Genomic DNA, 7,500 nt, shown 5'->3' on the forward strand with positions numbered 1-7,500 from the left:
GACGGGGAGCGAATCGGAGAAGAGACCGCCCGGCCCGAACACCGGACCCCCGCCGTGGGCTTCCCCATGACAGAGAAGCCCCGGAAGAAAGCCCGGCCGGCCGGGGGCCCTCTCCGACGCGACCCGAAAAGCCTCATCGATCGGGGCGGACGCGGCTGCACGAGGGCAGAGGAGGCAGCGGAGCGCAGAGGCAAAGCCCCAGCAGCCGCGGAACCGCCCGGCCGAAAGCGTGCAACGCACACCACGGCCCCACGGCAGCCCACCAAGGCGCACGCCCCACCGGCCGGCGCCGCCACGGGTGCGGCTGGGCCGAGAGCGGACGGGCTTGGGGGCTCCGCGCGCGTGCGAGCGGGGACACGCGTCCCCGGACCGATCCGCTCGCGGATCGGTCCCGGCACAGGGTAGACCGGGGGGGTGCCGCCACCCGCCCGCGGACAACGGCTCTCCTGGCCGGACGACGGAAGGACGGGACCGCCGGGCCGGGGTGGGGATGGCCTTCACCCTTTTCTGCCCAGGGAACCCGTCCGAGCGTTCGAGAAAGGTGCCACCGGCTTTCGCCCGCCCCGCGGCTGGCGCGCTCTCTCTCTCTCTCTCTCTCTCGGCCTCTCTTTCTCTCCCCTTCGGAAAAGCCGGGGTACGGCACCGATCAACGGAAAAAAAAAAAAAAAAAAAAAAGGCACATGGCGTGCGCGGCCCACAAGGACCCGTGCTAACCACGGGCGCCGGGGGCCCGGGGGGGGGCGAGGCGCGCGCCGCCTTCTCGCTGCCCCCCCCCCTTCGAAACCCACCGGCATCGCTCGGCTCGGGGCTCGCTCGGCCCCCCGGCTCCACACAACCTCGGCTTTCGTGGGCCCGCACGCTTCTCGGTGCCGCGGCTTAGGGCCGCGAGAGGAAAAGGCCATCGGAGGCCGGGCGGGCGGGGCCCCCCACAGCACCCGCACACGCCCTTGAAAAAATAGCAACGGACCACCCGGGGCAGAAGCGGGCTCGGTCGCCACGACCGAGGAAGGGCGAGGCGCCGCCGCCTCGCCCGCGACCTTCCGGGGGTTGCTCTCTGCCGGGGGCTTCGGTCCGTGCTAGGGCGGGCCGGCCACCGCGGCCGGCCCCTCTCTGCCCGCGAAAAAAACAGCCCGCCCGCAAGGCGGGTCCCCGGCTTAAGGCCGAGGAAGGGGGTGACTTCAACAGCACGCGCCGGTGGGACGGGGTGCCGCCACCCCGGCTCCACGGCTCATCGGGCGACCGCCGTCACCGAGCCCCTCCGGCCACGCGGCGAATGCCGAGGCCAGGCCGCGCGCCCCACCGCTGCCCTTCCGACACGGACACGCTGGCAAACAGGTCGGGAGCGGGGGAACCGGGCGCCGCCACCGCGGCGGGCTGGCCGGGCCTTGCTCGGGGAGGAGGCTCTCGGGCGAGGGCCGGGGAAAAAAAAAGCCCGGCCGCGTCGACCCCCGGCTGCCGGCCACTGCCACCGGACCGGCTGCCGGAAAAATGCCTGCCGGAGCGGGCCCCGGCTTAAGGCCAGGCGGAAAAGGGACGAGGCGCCGCCGCCTCACCTGCCACCGATCGTCCCAGGGGGGCCGCCCCCCCTTCAACCGGGCCGGCACGGCAGCCGACCGGAGCGGAGCAACACACACGCGGGGCTTCTCACCGCCTCGCTGCGGCCAGCGAGCGGCTTCTCGACACGGTCTTTCGGGCCGTCTCTCTCGGCTCTCGGCTCTCTCTCTGGTGGCCCTTCACACTGCCCATTCTCTTCTCTCTGGCTTCTCGGGCAGCTCTCCCCCCGAAAGAGCGCCCTGGGCAGGACGGGAACCGGGACCAAGCCACGCGGCTCACCCGGCCTAGGCGGCACTCGCTCTGCCCCGACGACCGCGCGGCGCGGCCGCCCTATCCTCCGCCTTGCGACGCAGGCACCCTGGAAACCTGCGGGGACGCGGCCCGTCACCTCGCTCCCAATATACGGAAAGATAAGTCCAAGGCCGCCGACGCCTCCAAGGAGACGAGTGGAAGTCGACCGGGAGGGTGCGCCAGCGCAGGCCGACCGCTACGTCGACATAGCCGGAGGCAGCCTGGAACAGCGACCCCTTGGTGAACTTCCGCAGGCGGCCGCGACACCAGGTCTACCCGGGCGGACGGAGACCAGGTCTACCCCGGCTCCGGGATACCAGGTCTACCCCGGCCGCCGGGTACAAGGTCTACCCCGTCTCCGGGATACCAGGTCTACCCCGGCCGCCGGGTACAAGGTCTACCCCGGCTCCTGGATACCAGGTCTACCCCGGCCGCCGGGTACAAGGTCTACCCCGGCTCCTGGATACCAGGTCTACCCCGGCCGCCGGGTACAAGGTCTACCCCGTCTCCGGGATACCAGGTCTACCCCGGCCGCCGGGTACAAGGTCTACCCCGTCTCCGGGATACCAGGTCTACCCCGGCCGCCGGGTACAAGGTCTACCCCGTCTCCTGGATACCAGGTCTACCCCGGCCGCCGGGTACAAGGTCTACCCCGGCTCCTGGATACCAGGTCTACCCCGGCCGCCGGGTACAAGGTCTACCCCGGCTCCTGGATACCAGGTCTACCCCGGCCGCCGGGTACAAGGTCTACCCCGTCTCCGGGATACCAGGTCTACCCCGGCCGCCGGGTACAAGGTCTACCCCGGCTCCGGGATACCAGGTCTACCCCGGCCGCCGGGTACAAGGTCTACCCCGGCTCCGGGATACCAGGTCTACCCCGGCCGCCGGGTACAAGGTCTACCCCGGCTCCGGGATACCAGGTCTACCCCGGCCGCCGGGTACAAGGTCTACCCCGTCTCCTGGATACCAGGTCTACCACGGCCGCCGGGTACAAGGTCTACCCCGTCTCCGGGATACCAGGTCTACCCCGGCCGCCGGGTACAAGGTCTACCCCGGCCGCCGGGTACAAGGTCTACCCCGGCTCCGGGATACCAGGTCTACCCCGGCCGCCGGGTACAAGGTCTACCCCGTCTCCTGGATACCAGGTCTACCCCGGCCGCCGGGTACAAGGTCTACCCCGTCTCCGGGGTACCAGGTCTACCCCGGCCGCCGGGTACAAGGTCTACCCCGTCTCCGGGATACCAGGTCTACCCCGGCCGCCGGGTACAAGGTCTACCCCGGCTCCGGGATACCAGGTCTACCCCGGCCGCCGGGTACAAGGTCTACCCCGTCTCCGGGATACCAGGTCTACCCCGGCCGCCGGGTACAAGGTCTACCCCGGCTCCGGGATACCAGGTCTACCCCGGCCGCCGGGTACAAGGTCTACCCCGTCTCCGGGATACCAGGGCTACCCCGGCCGCCGGGTACAAGGTCTACCCCGGCTCCGGGATACCAGGTCTACCCCGGCCGCCGGGTACAAGGTCTACCCCGTCTCCTGGATACCAGGTCTACCCCGGCCGCCGGGTACAAGGTCTACCCCGTCTCCTGGATACCAGGTCTACCCCGGCCGCCGGGTACAAGGTCTACCCCGGCTCCTGGATACCAGGTCTACCCCGGCCGCCGGGTACAAGGTCTACCCCGTCTCCGGGATACCAGGTCTACCCCGGCCGCCGGGTACAAGGTCTACCCCGTCTCCTGGATACCAGGTCTACCCCGGCCGCCGGGTACAAGGTCTACCCCGTCTCCTGGATACCAGGTCTACCCCGGCCGCCGGGTACAAGGTCTACCCCGCCTCCTGGATACCAGGTCTACCCCGGCCGCCGGGTACAAGGTCTACCCCGGCTCCTGGATACCAGGTCTACTCCGGCCGCCGGGTACAAGGTCTACCCCGTCTACGGGATACCAGGTCTACCCCGGCCGCCGGGTACAAGGTCTACCCCGGCTCCGGGATACCAGGTCTACCCCGGCCGCCGGGTACAAGGTCTACCCCGGCTCCGGGATACCAGGTCTACCCCGGCCGCCGGGTACAAGGTCTACCCCGTCTCCGGGATACCAGGTCTACCCCGGCCGCCGGGTACAAGGTCTACCCCGTCTCCTGGATACCAGGTCTACCCCGGCCGCCGGGTACAAGGTCTACCCCGTCTCCGGGATACCAGGTCTACCCCGGCCGCCGGGTACAAGGTCTACCCCGTCTCCGGGATACCAGGTCTACCCCGGCCGCCGGGTACAAGGTCTACCCCGTCTCCGGGATACCAGGTCTACCCCGGCCGCCGGGTACAAGGTCTACCCCGTCTCCTGGATACCAGGTCTACCCCGGCCGCCGGGTACAAGGTCTACCCCGGCTCCTGGATACCAGGTCTACCCCGGCCGCCGGGTACAAGGTCTACCCCGGCTCCTGGATACCAGGTCTGCCCCGGCCGCCGGGTACAAGGTCTACCCCGGCTCCTGGATACCAGGTCTACCCCGGCCGCCGGGTACAAGGTCTACCCCGGCTCCGGGATACCAGGTCTACCCCGGCCGCCGGGTACAAGGTATACCACGTCTCCTGGATACCAGGTCTACCCCGGCCGCCGGGTACAAGGTCTACCCCGGCTCCTGGATACCAGGTCTACCCCGGCCGCCGGGTACAAGGTCTACCCCGTCTCCGGGATACCAGGTCTACCCCGGCCGCCGGGTACAAGGTCTACCCCGTCTCCGGGATACCAGGTCTACCCCGGCCGCCGGGTACAAGGTCTACCCCGGTTCCTGGATACCAGGTCTACCCCGGCCGCCGGGTACAAGGTCTACCCCGGCTCCGGGATACCAGGTCTACCCCGGCCGCCGGGTACAAGGTCTACCCCGGCTCCTGGATACCAGGTCTACCCCGGCCGCCGGGTACAAGGTCTACCCCGTCTCCTGGATACCAGGTCTACCCCGGCCGCCGGGTACAAGGTCTACCCCGGCTCCTGGATACCAGGTCTACCCCGGCCGCCGGGTACAAGGTCTACCCCGGCTCCGGGATACCAGGTCTACCCCGGCCGCCGGGTACAAGGTATACCACGTCTCCTGGATACCAGGTCTACCCCGGCCGCCGGGTACAAGGTCTACCCCGGCTCCTGGATACCAGGTCTACCCCGGCCGCCGGGTACAAGGTCTACCCCGTCTCCGGGATACCAGGTCTACCCCGGCCGCCGGGTACAAGGTCTACCCCGGCTCCGGGATACCAGGTCTACCCCGGCCGCCGGGTACAAGGTCTACCCCGGCTCCGGGATACCAGGTGTAGCCCGGGGGGCCGGACAACGGGTCTACCCCGGCGCCCGGAGGAAAAGTCTATTCCGGGGCCATGGCAAGAGGTATTTCCCCATACCCGGGTAGTAGAGCGTTTCTCAATGGCCGGCTTTACCTTTTTTTGCCTGGTGGGGGTGGGGGGGGCGGGCGCGAGCGGGGGGGCTCGGTGTGGGTTTTTGTGGGGGGTGGGGGAATGTGCGTTGCGGGACTTTTGGTTCGAGTTTTCTGGGTTTGTTTTAGGAGTTACGGGGTTATCCCTTTGTTTTTTGTGGCTTGGTTCCCCTTGGTCTGGTTTGGGGTTCGGGTTTCATTTCCCGCGCTTCCCCTTTCCTCCCTTCTCGAAGAGAACGACTCTTCTGTTCCCTCGGCGCAAGAAACTGATCCGGAAAAGGAATTTTCTTGGCGAACTTTATTTCTTTCCCTCTGGTACCCAGAGCGATCCCAGACGAAGCTGACAGGCAGCCTGCGTCAGCCTGCCGTCGAAGCAGCGTCAGCAGCCCCCTCCGCCCGGGGTGCCGCGCAGCCCTACCCGGCCGAACGGAATTTCAGTGGGGCCAGCGCGCAAGGGAAGCGAGGGAGGGAGGGAGGGACGGGGGGGCGGGGGGGGGAAGGGAGGGAGAGAGAGACAGAGAGAGAGGGGCACGGTGACACACACGCCGGCTCCACACACTCGCAATCCGACGCCGCCCCCTCAGAGCCCGCCCATCGACGGTTGGGGGCGCCCCGCCTGAAGACTTTCCCCGCCTCCGCCCATCGACGGTTGGGGGCGCCCCGCCCTGCCCCATCAGACTCCCCGGCGCCGCTCGCAGACTACTTTCCCCACCCCCGTCGCCGTCCCCCGCCCGCTCTCTCCTCGGCCGGTTCGCACACCCGCAGCGGCGGGAGGGCCAGGAGCGGGCCGACACCGAGGAAGGCGGGTCCTTCGGCCAGCAGGGCCGGGGCCCGCGGCAGAGGCGGCCCCTTTGCCGAGAAGCCTTCTCTTCGGCTCTCGCCCAGCCTTCTGCTTTGACGGCCTTCTTTCCTTGACGCTCCAGCCCGGCCTGGCCCCGTCCGAGCCCGGGGCAGGACGGCAGCGGGGTGGGGGGGAGGGGGGTCGAGCGGCTGAAGGCAGTGAGGGATCCGGAGACGGAGGCAGGAGCCGGGCCGCTGTCGCTTTGGGCACGGAGGAGGCGGGAGCGCTGCCGGCTCCCAACGGCCGGCTCCTTCCCTCTCTAGACCGGCGCCGGGCGGCCGGAGGGTGGGTCGTGCGCGGGACAGCAGGTCCGCCCGGGACACCAGGGCGACAGGTCTGCCGCAGCAGCCGGGCGGCCGGAGGCCGGGCCCGGAGTAGGACGACAGGTCTACCCCGGCTCCCGGAAGACCAGGTCTACCCCGAGGCTTCCGTGCACCAGGTCTACCCCGGCTCCCGGAACACCAGGTCTACCCCGGCTCCAGGGGAACAGGCCTACCCCGGCGCCCGGAATTCCAGGTCTACCCCGGCTCCCGGAAGACCAGGTCTACCCCGGCTCCAGGAGAACAGGCCTACCCCGGCGCCCGGAATTCCAGGTCTACCCCGGCTCCCGGAAGACCAGGTCTACCCCGGCGCCCGGAAGACCAGGTCTACCCCGAGGCTTCCGTGCACCAGGTCTACCCCGGCGCCCGGAAGACCAGGTCTACCCCGAGGCTTCCGTGCACCAGGTCTACCCCGGCGCCCGGAACACCAGGTCTACCCCGGCTCCAGGGGAACAGGCCTACCCCGGCGCCCGGAATTCCAGGTCTACCCCGGCGCCCGGAAGACCAGGTCTACCCCGAGGCTTCCGTGCACCAAGTCTACCCCGGCGCTCGGAACACCAGGTCTACCCCGGCTCCCGGAACACCAGGTCTACCCCGGCTCCAGGGGAACAGGCCTACCCCGGCGCCCGGAATTCCAGGTCTACCCCGGCGCCCGGAAGACCAGGTCTACCCCGAGGCTTCCGTGCACCAAGTCTACCCCGGCGCTCGGAACACCAGGTCTACCCCGGCTCCCGGAACACCAGGTCTACCCCGGCTCCAGGGGAACAGGCCTACCCCGGCGCCCGGAATTCCAGGTCTACCCCGGCGCCCGGAAGACCAGGTCTACCCCGAGGCTTCCGTGCACCAAGTCTACCCCGGCGCTCGGAACACCAGGTCTACCCCGGCTCCCGGAACACCAGGTCTACCCCGGCTCCAGGGGAACAGGCCTACCCCGGCGCCCGGAATTCCAGGTCTACCCCGGCTCCCGGAAGACCAGGTCTACCCCGGCTCCCGGAAGACCAGGTCTACCCCGGCTCCAGGGGAACAGGCCTACCCCGGCGCCCGGAATTCCAGGTCTACCCCGGCTCCCGGAAGACC

This window comes from Lonchura striata, chromosome 21, assembly GCF_046129695.1.
Source record: "Lonchura striata isolate bLonStr1 chromosome 21, bLonStr1.mat, whole genome shotgun sequence".
In the NCBI taxonomy this organism is placed as follows: Eukaryota; Metazoa; Chordata; class Aves; order Passeriformes; family Estrildidae; genus Lonchura; species Lonchura striata.